The sequence below is a fragment of the Trachinotus anak genome, unplaced genomic scaffold, assembly GCF_046630095.1.
Source record: "Trachinotus anak isolate AG129_WGS33_773 ecotype Australia unplaced genomic scaffold, CSIRO_AGI_Tana_v1 ptg000016l, whole genome shotgun sequence".
NCBI classification, from domain to species: Eukaryota; Metazoa; Chordata; class Actinopteri; order Carangiformes; family Carangidae; genus Trachinotus; species Trachinotus anak.
The window spans coordinates 3284946-3292374 of NW_027273867.1; the positions used below are offsets into that span (position 1 = coordinate 3284946).

The 7429-nt window shown below is 40.4% G+C and overlaps 1 non-coding gene across 1 annotated transcript; it reads right to left on the bottom strand.

The window, feature by feature from the left end:
- Positions 1–6586: 6586 nt before the first annotated feature.
- On the bottom strand, positions 6587–6658 carry trnag-ccc (transfer RNA glycine (anticodon CCC)). Its single transcript has one exon. It is a non-coding gene; the product is annotated as a tRNA-Gly (tRNA).
- Between the last annotated feature and the right edge of the window lie 771 nt (positions 6659–7429).

Here is a 7429-nt window from a genome sequence, read left to right on the forward strand (position 1 = left end):
TTAGGCTTCACAGGACTGTTAGATATATAGTTTAAATGACCTTAAACAAACAATATTTGCGTCTTTGAGCTGAATCTCATCTTTCATCACACCAACATTTTGCAACACAGACACATAGGAGGTAGCAATTTTTCAATGTCTTTTTCATGGGTGCTTGGGGCTGCTGTTTTCTCTAGAGCTATAGTGAAATGTTTTTAAGTGAATTGATCTCTATAGTGTATTTAGTCAGCTGCTGGTGATTTAGAGGAACCAGTAGTTTGTAAGGTAAGGAAAATGAGTGTAATCACCTTAAATGCTTTTGAGTCTTTAAGCGTTCAAACAAGTGGAATGGTCAGATGACCACTGCATTCTGGGTAATGTTACTTAAGTAGCAGCAGCAGTGATGGCAGCAGGCTGTTTTGAACTTGTAGCTACGCTTTGATGTTCCCATTTCTCAGGAATATACTTAAAGTTACAATATGTAACTTTTCCACATTAAAATAACTGATCAGACCTTCTGTATGTTTATATTTTTGAGTTATGTATTTACATTATCCAGCAATTTTTCCAGCAATTATCAAATCTAGAGAAACACATGCATTTAATCATGGTAAGGGTTTGTTTCATTTGGTCGCCTGCCAATGACATCTGACATCTGATTTGTGTTTGCCTGCCAAAAGCTCAAAATTGTATCCAGTTTTAAGCCACATTTTTAAGATACACTTTTTACTCCTTGGTCATTTTAAGCTGTATATTTTAACTGGATGAAGGATTTTAGTTATCGGACATCTGGATCACAAATGAGCCAAATGAACAAATGTTAGGCAGCTCAGCTTAGGGACGTCCTGTGTCTGCTGAACTGCATCCGTGAATCACTGATTTTTAAGGTGAAACAGCTTTGTGTGGTTTTTCTCCCAGTTTCCTCCTGAATGTCTGGTTCATAAGTTGTCAAAGAAACATTCAAAAAAAGGTTAGGGGCAGTCTTTGCTCCCAACCCTTCCCTGACATCCCTTGTCTGCCATACAGCGTCAGCAAAACACTGAACTTTAAATGTGAAACTGCTTTATTCAGTGCTTTCAACATTCATAATCAGCTGGTCTGTTTGTTGTGGAGAGGAGGAGACCTCTGTGGATAATTCAGCTCCAGGTAAAAACCTCCTGAATGTCTCACACCGAAGATCAGACCGAAGATCCAAACCAGGAGAAGCTTACACCAGTGGTGGTGAAGACAACAACTCCCATGATCCCATGCTATTTCATGATGTCACCCCAACGCTGTCTGTTTTTTTTATTGTTTTGATTTGGCAGCTGAGGTTTGGTCTGTGTGTTTACGAGTAATATTGTTATTACTAATGAGACTTATCACCAAAGCAAAGCTGTGATAAACTTGAATCAGCCTTTCAACATATTCACCTGCAGTCACGTTCTTGAATGTCAGATAGCACTACCTGCAAAATAAGAATAATTGTATGCGTGTGTACACATTGCTTTGATGCACTCATGTGTCTGAGCCTTTTCACTGACGTCCACATGTTTTCCATCTCTGTGTGTATTTCAGAGTCAGGCTGCATGTTGAGGAGTGTCCGTAGCCCATTTAGCAGAGTAAAGCGCTTTGGCTCTCTATGAATGAGGGCGAACATCCATCCAACTTATCTCTGAGTGCAGACATGGGCTCTCTGCCTTATAATTGCAGGTTCATACACACAGTCACACAATAAATAGCATTTCTCTGGGAAGCTTTAGAATACCACTCATTTTAACCAACCCCCCCCCCCCTTCCCAACCCCCACCACCTCCAACACCCCCCCACCCCATTTCTGAGTCCAGATCAAATGAAGAGAAACACGTGGAAAATGGACTTTGGCCCTTTTTCGCTGCGACTACCAGGCTCTATTTGCTTTGCCACTTGAGACTCTCATAAAATCCACAGTTGCAACAGCAGGATACACGTCCTGTGATCGTTCATCTACATCTCAAGTCTCAGCCATATTTCGAAGTGTTTGCATCCTCTGTAGTGCCCAAACCTGAGAGCAGTAAAGCTTCCTATAGATGTGAACCAAATATAGCACGGGAAAGTTCACGTTGGCCTGTGTTTGACTCCTGGATCTCCAGCTCCACCCTACTCTCCCTGCCCCCACCTCCCTTCCTGTGATGAAATATGCTCCTCATGGCCATGAAGCCCCTCCTCCACTCCCTTACCACCCACCACCGCCAAAAAAAGAAGCTATCTTTTGAAACAAGCCGCATCTCTGCTGGCCCTGTTGAACAATGAGATGCTCTCATGCTGCTTTGTTCTGTGGGCCTCTCAATGCAAACAGAGCTCTGAGAACTGCTTTTTCATTGTCTCATCTTCAAGGGGTAATAAATAAGAGCCCGGACAGCTAGACAAGCCGCTACAAGGCGAGAATAAGAATACCGCTGTTAAAAAGCCTGGCTTTCAATCAAGGTACATTTAAAGAATAGTTGGGGTTTTGTATGGACGCATGTTGTGCCTATTAATGAACATACAAAAGGAGCCATTTTTGTGATTTATGGGTGGCTACCATGGAGAATGACCACAGGCAGGGTGGACCATGCGTTAGGATGTGCATTTGGATTTGTACCAGCGACAAAATACAAGCATCGCTTTAGGAATTGTACCATTTTCACAAAGAATTCAATTTTTTCCAGAAGAGAAAATTAAAAATGAGCTCGGATTCCGTCTCACCAACAATCTCACCGACAATCATCCCTGTTATTGAGCAGATTCTCTTGGCTCGGAGACACAAATACAGAGCAGAAAAGCCTTCGGTTTGCCCAAAGGTGTGAGGCACAGAAATCATATCAATAAACAACAGTAAGCTCTGTAATCAACACAGCTCAGATAACAGGTTGCTTATTGCTTTGGGGACTAAATACCATAAGATGCATTTCCAAATCAACGCCTACCCAATTAGTTTTGCTACATTTTTAAATTTTTCCCTCACAGACTGTTATCATTTGTGTATTAACATTGTTTGGCTTTTGCCAGCAAGGAGATGAGGGCTGAAGTCTCATGACAACTCGAGAATGAAGGGGATTGATGGTCGGCTCGGAGTAAAGAGTTGGGGCAGACTGAGCTTCTCATTAAACAGCTCCAGATGTGTGCCAGATGTCAGGGAGTCTCTCCATTAAAAAAAAAAAAAAAAAAACACACCGTAAAAAAATGCATTGCTGATGTGATCACAGTGGGTAACCGCTGTTGCTTGCAGCAGTTCGGGCACCTTTCCAAACCCCAGAAAAACTGAGTATCATGTTGTAAACACTGTTTTAGTGTGGATGGAATGTGCGGCTGCATATATGCATAATGCATAGGATTCTCTGAGAGCTACACGGGGAAGGTGGGGGTGGGTGGTGCAGAGACTCCTGGCAATGTGAACTATGGTTGAACCGTAGGAGGGAGTGCACTGTAAGGTTGGAAACAGTGGGGGTAAAAAAAAAAAAAAAAAAAAACCCTCCCAGCCCCTTTTTCAATCAGTCACAGGGCCCGACAATGGTCTTGTTTCCAGACATTCCTCTATGCATTGTCGATGACCAATACTTTTTTTGTTCCACAAGCCTTGTTCTCATCACATGCAGTCCTCAGTGGATGAAGACACACCGCCTCTTGCAGACAGCACATATTTGATTTGTTAAAGGCCTGGACCCTGTTAAAACACAAATGTTGTTAAACCTTCAGGTTACACTATGAGATGTAGTCCTTGCTCTGCTTCGCCTCTCTTGGCAGAGAGGTTAGTGAGTGAGCTCCATTCATTTGCCAGCCACTTGAGTGCACATTGATTTTCAATCCAGAGAGTTAGCACATGGTGTAATGAGAGAAGTTTGCATTATTCATACTTTGCCAGGGCTAGAAACCGCATGTGACCTAAATACCCGGTGATGGATTCTAAAATAACAACAGGGAAGCACTGACAGACAGTCAGGCAGACAGTGACTTGAAATGAGAAAGGCAGACAAAAGAAGGGGTAGGGAAAGAGGAGGGGAAAAATCTGGGGGGCAAAAGATGAGTACGTACGTATGTGAGTGTGCATTTGCCAAGTTTGAGAGCAAACTGACAGCTGAGTCTCTTTTAAGATTAGGTGCTGTGCAGACATGTCTTGTCAGTCTGTTATTAGAATGGTACAGAAACAGCATTAAGCAAAAAAAAATGTGCAGAATCTATGTCCATGTATTCCTATAACAAAGGATCTCTCAAGCCCGACTGGCTGCTGCACTGATGGACTTTATTACAAGGAAATTTTGAGAAAGCTTCCTCCTTCTGTAATTGCATTATGACACCACTCCCTCAGCCCAGGCATCACACTTGAGGTGCTTCTGCTGCTTTAAAGGTGACATGCAGCAAATTTCAACATCTCATGTAAGATGTGGTGGTAGATAGAAAGGTGACCTCCAGTCAGTAAAGAACAACTTTCACTGAAACTAAAAAATCAGCTCTTTCTCAGAAAAGCAATGGATGGGCTTAAAGGGTTGATTTTCATAATTTCCCTCCAATGCTATAGCACATGTAATAGATGTAGATAGACACCACAGATATACTACAACCACATCACATGACTTTCATGTGTTTAGAATGTGTATTGGCATTCAGTGAGATACTTAAATGACATGGAAAATTATCTTATAGTTCTTGATTATTGATTATTAATCATTTAAAATCATATCAACATAACTTCCACCGGCTGGAGGTCATGGGTTTCGCCACCCTTTATTTGTCACATCTTATAATACTGTGAATTCTCAAATAGAAAAAAAACAATATTTAAATGATAGGGCCCCAGTAAAGGCTGGTTGAGGGTTGGTAGAGTTTCCTGCACTATAGCACCAGAGTCATGTTGTACTCACTTCTCTGCTGCACTGAGTTTCTCTTTTTAATATAAACAGCTATAAACTAAATTTAATCAAATAGCTTGTTGACCTTTTTTTTATGCATTAAGCTGTTTAGCCAACACCACTTGCAGATGTTTCACATTAGACCAAAAGAGTTTCTCCTCTCTGAAAGAAATACTGTTTTCATTCAATAATTGTTGCCAGTTGCTTCCACTTTATTTGATTTGCTTCCACTTTCCTGTCTTTTTAAAGCTACTGTCAATTTTTTTTACAGGAAAGACAATATTCACAATTATTGCACCAAAGACAGGACATGAAAGCTGCACAAGGGAGAGAATCCCATCATTTCTTGGTTGGCTTGGCTACCTAAACCTTTTCTACAATAAAAAAGAATTAAATTCCACTCTATCTAGTACAATATGGGACCTTTAAAGGGTCAGTTTATCCTAAAAAAGAAAGAAAGAAAGAAAAGTTACCTTATATCACTTACTATTATATTAATACTTATCTTTTGGTACTTCTGCTTTCATTTGTCCCAGAGATTTTCTGCCTCCACTCTAATACAATGAAGCAGAAGATTTCATTTCTGGTGCTCACAACATTGCAAAAAAAAATTAAGTAGTTTGAGTGAAAGCAGAAACAGGGCAAGATACCAGTAGAGGTGCTGTGTGACGTTTTTTTAAAATGTATTATTTGTATGAACTGACCCTATAAATTCAGCTTCATCACCCTTAAAGGACCTAATCTCCATTCAGCTTACATTACACATTACATTACTAGTACAGTACATCTCATTATACTGTGTGTTGGATTTGGGTTAACTATACTGCAACTATACTGCAGGTAAAACATTAATGTTTTACCTGCTTATCACAGCTGACATGACACTCTGCTTGAGGCGTCATGCTGCCATGTGTGTTTCAGGGAGGAGAGCGAAGGAAACATTTCCTGGGCTGTGGGGCAGGAATGTTTCTGTAAGAAACATTCACCTGTCAGATGAAGGCTTTGATAATCTGTTGGGGTTGTGAGCAGCTGGGACACTGACAGGTTGGAAGTACAGGTAGCTTCCCCCTTGGCCAGATGGGAGGAGAGCATGGAGAGGGGATAGGACAGATGGGGAGAGGACGGAAGAGTGCGACTGACAGGATCCATTAACCAGCTTGCTGACTCGCTGCATGTGTGATGCTATTCTGTACTGTTTGAGAATCTGCTAATGATGTCTGTGTTGGTGTTTGATTTTCTTTTGCTGACAAATACTGTGCTATAAATTGATTTTTTTTCAACCTTCTTTTCCTTAACTCTGTTCTTGTTAAAGCTCCCATTTTTTACACCTTTCTGGTGCTTTTGATATCCATAAGAAAATATATACGAGGCTTTAAGCAACAAAAACAAGGTCAGTGTAGTTCCTCTCTCAGACCTCTCTCTGGAGCTCTGGCAACAACATGTCAGTGAGGCTCAGGACGTCTCCCCTGAGTGATCGAAAAGAAATATAGCAGATTTCAGGTAAACACTCAGAGAAAACAAATCCTGCAAGGTTGGATGGTAGGTCCAGGTGAGCGGGGCTTGGGGTGTGGCTGAGAGCGGTGACTGCTTTGTTGTGACATCACAAAGTTCCAGAAGTCCTGACGGCTGGTTTTAAGGCTCAATGTCTGAATACAGGCTGTGTGCATTTCTCTGTGGACTGAGGCTTTGATACAGGTAAGATGAAATAGCCTTTATTCATCCCACAGTGGGGAAATTCACAAGAATATTAAATCTGATCATGCATTGGCCGGGAATCGAACCCGGGTCAACTGCTTGGGAAGCAGCTATTCTCACCACTATACCACCAATGCCTCTTTCACAGCATTCATATAAAACCTAATCGTCTCTTTTTTTGATATAAACCTATAATAAAGAAAAAAGAAATGGAAATCTCCCTTTACATACATAATATGCTGATAACCTTTTTAGTATTTGTTGTAGATTTCACTAATACTACACACTAAAAATCACTGGGTTCATTTTTGACCCTGTTTGGGTTGGTACAGCACAAAGGCAACAATGGGTTAACTTCACCTGTTCCAGTGGGTTGTTTTCAGCCAGCGATAGTCTTGTTTTTTCTAATGGGTATGCGATGGAGTTACCCACTATTACTTGTGGAGTTTCTTATTGTGAAAGATACAAACAGGACCACCGTCGTATAAAAGCTGTATTCAGACCAACTATAATTTGTGTGGAAAAAAAAAAGCAACCTCCTTGACTGATTTTTGTGATGAGAAATTAAAAAAATCACTGCTGTGATAACTTTCCAGAGTTATACAATCCTCTGTCAAAGTATTGAAATGAACTGAAATGAGACAGAGGGCACAGTAATGGGTGGGTCATAAGTGCTCATTGACGACAACCCAACCTCCAAACACAACATAAATGATTTTTAATTATAGGTGTCTAGCAATGTCTATTTTTCCCATTTTATTTATAAGTGAAATATGGACATTTATTTAAGATACTTTAAGTTGTGCTGTATGATGAAAGTCAGTGAGTTTTGATACAAATTGTGTCAATTATGTAAATGTATAATAATAATAATAATAATAATAATAATGATAATTCATTTTAAGTTT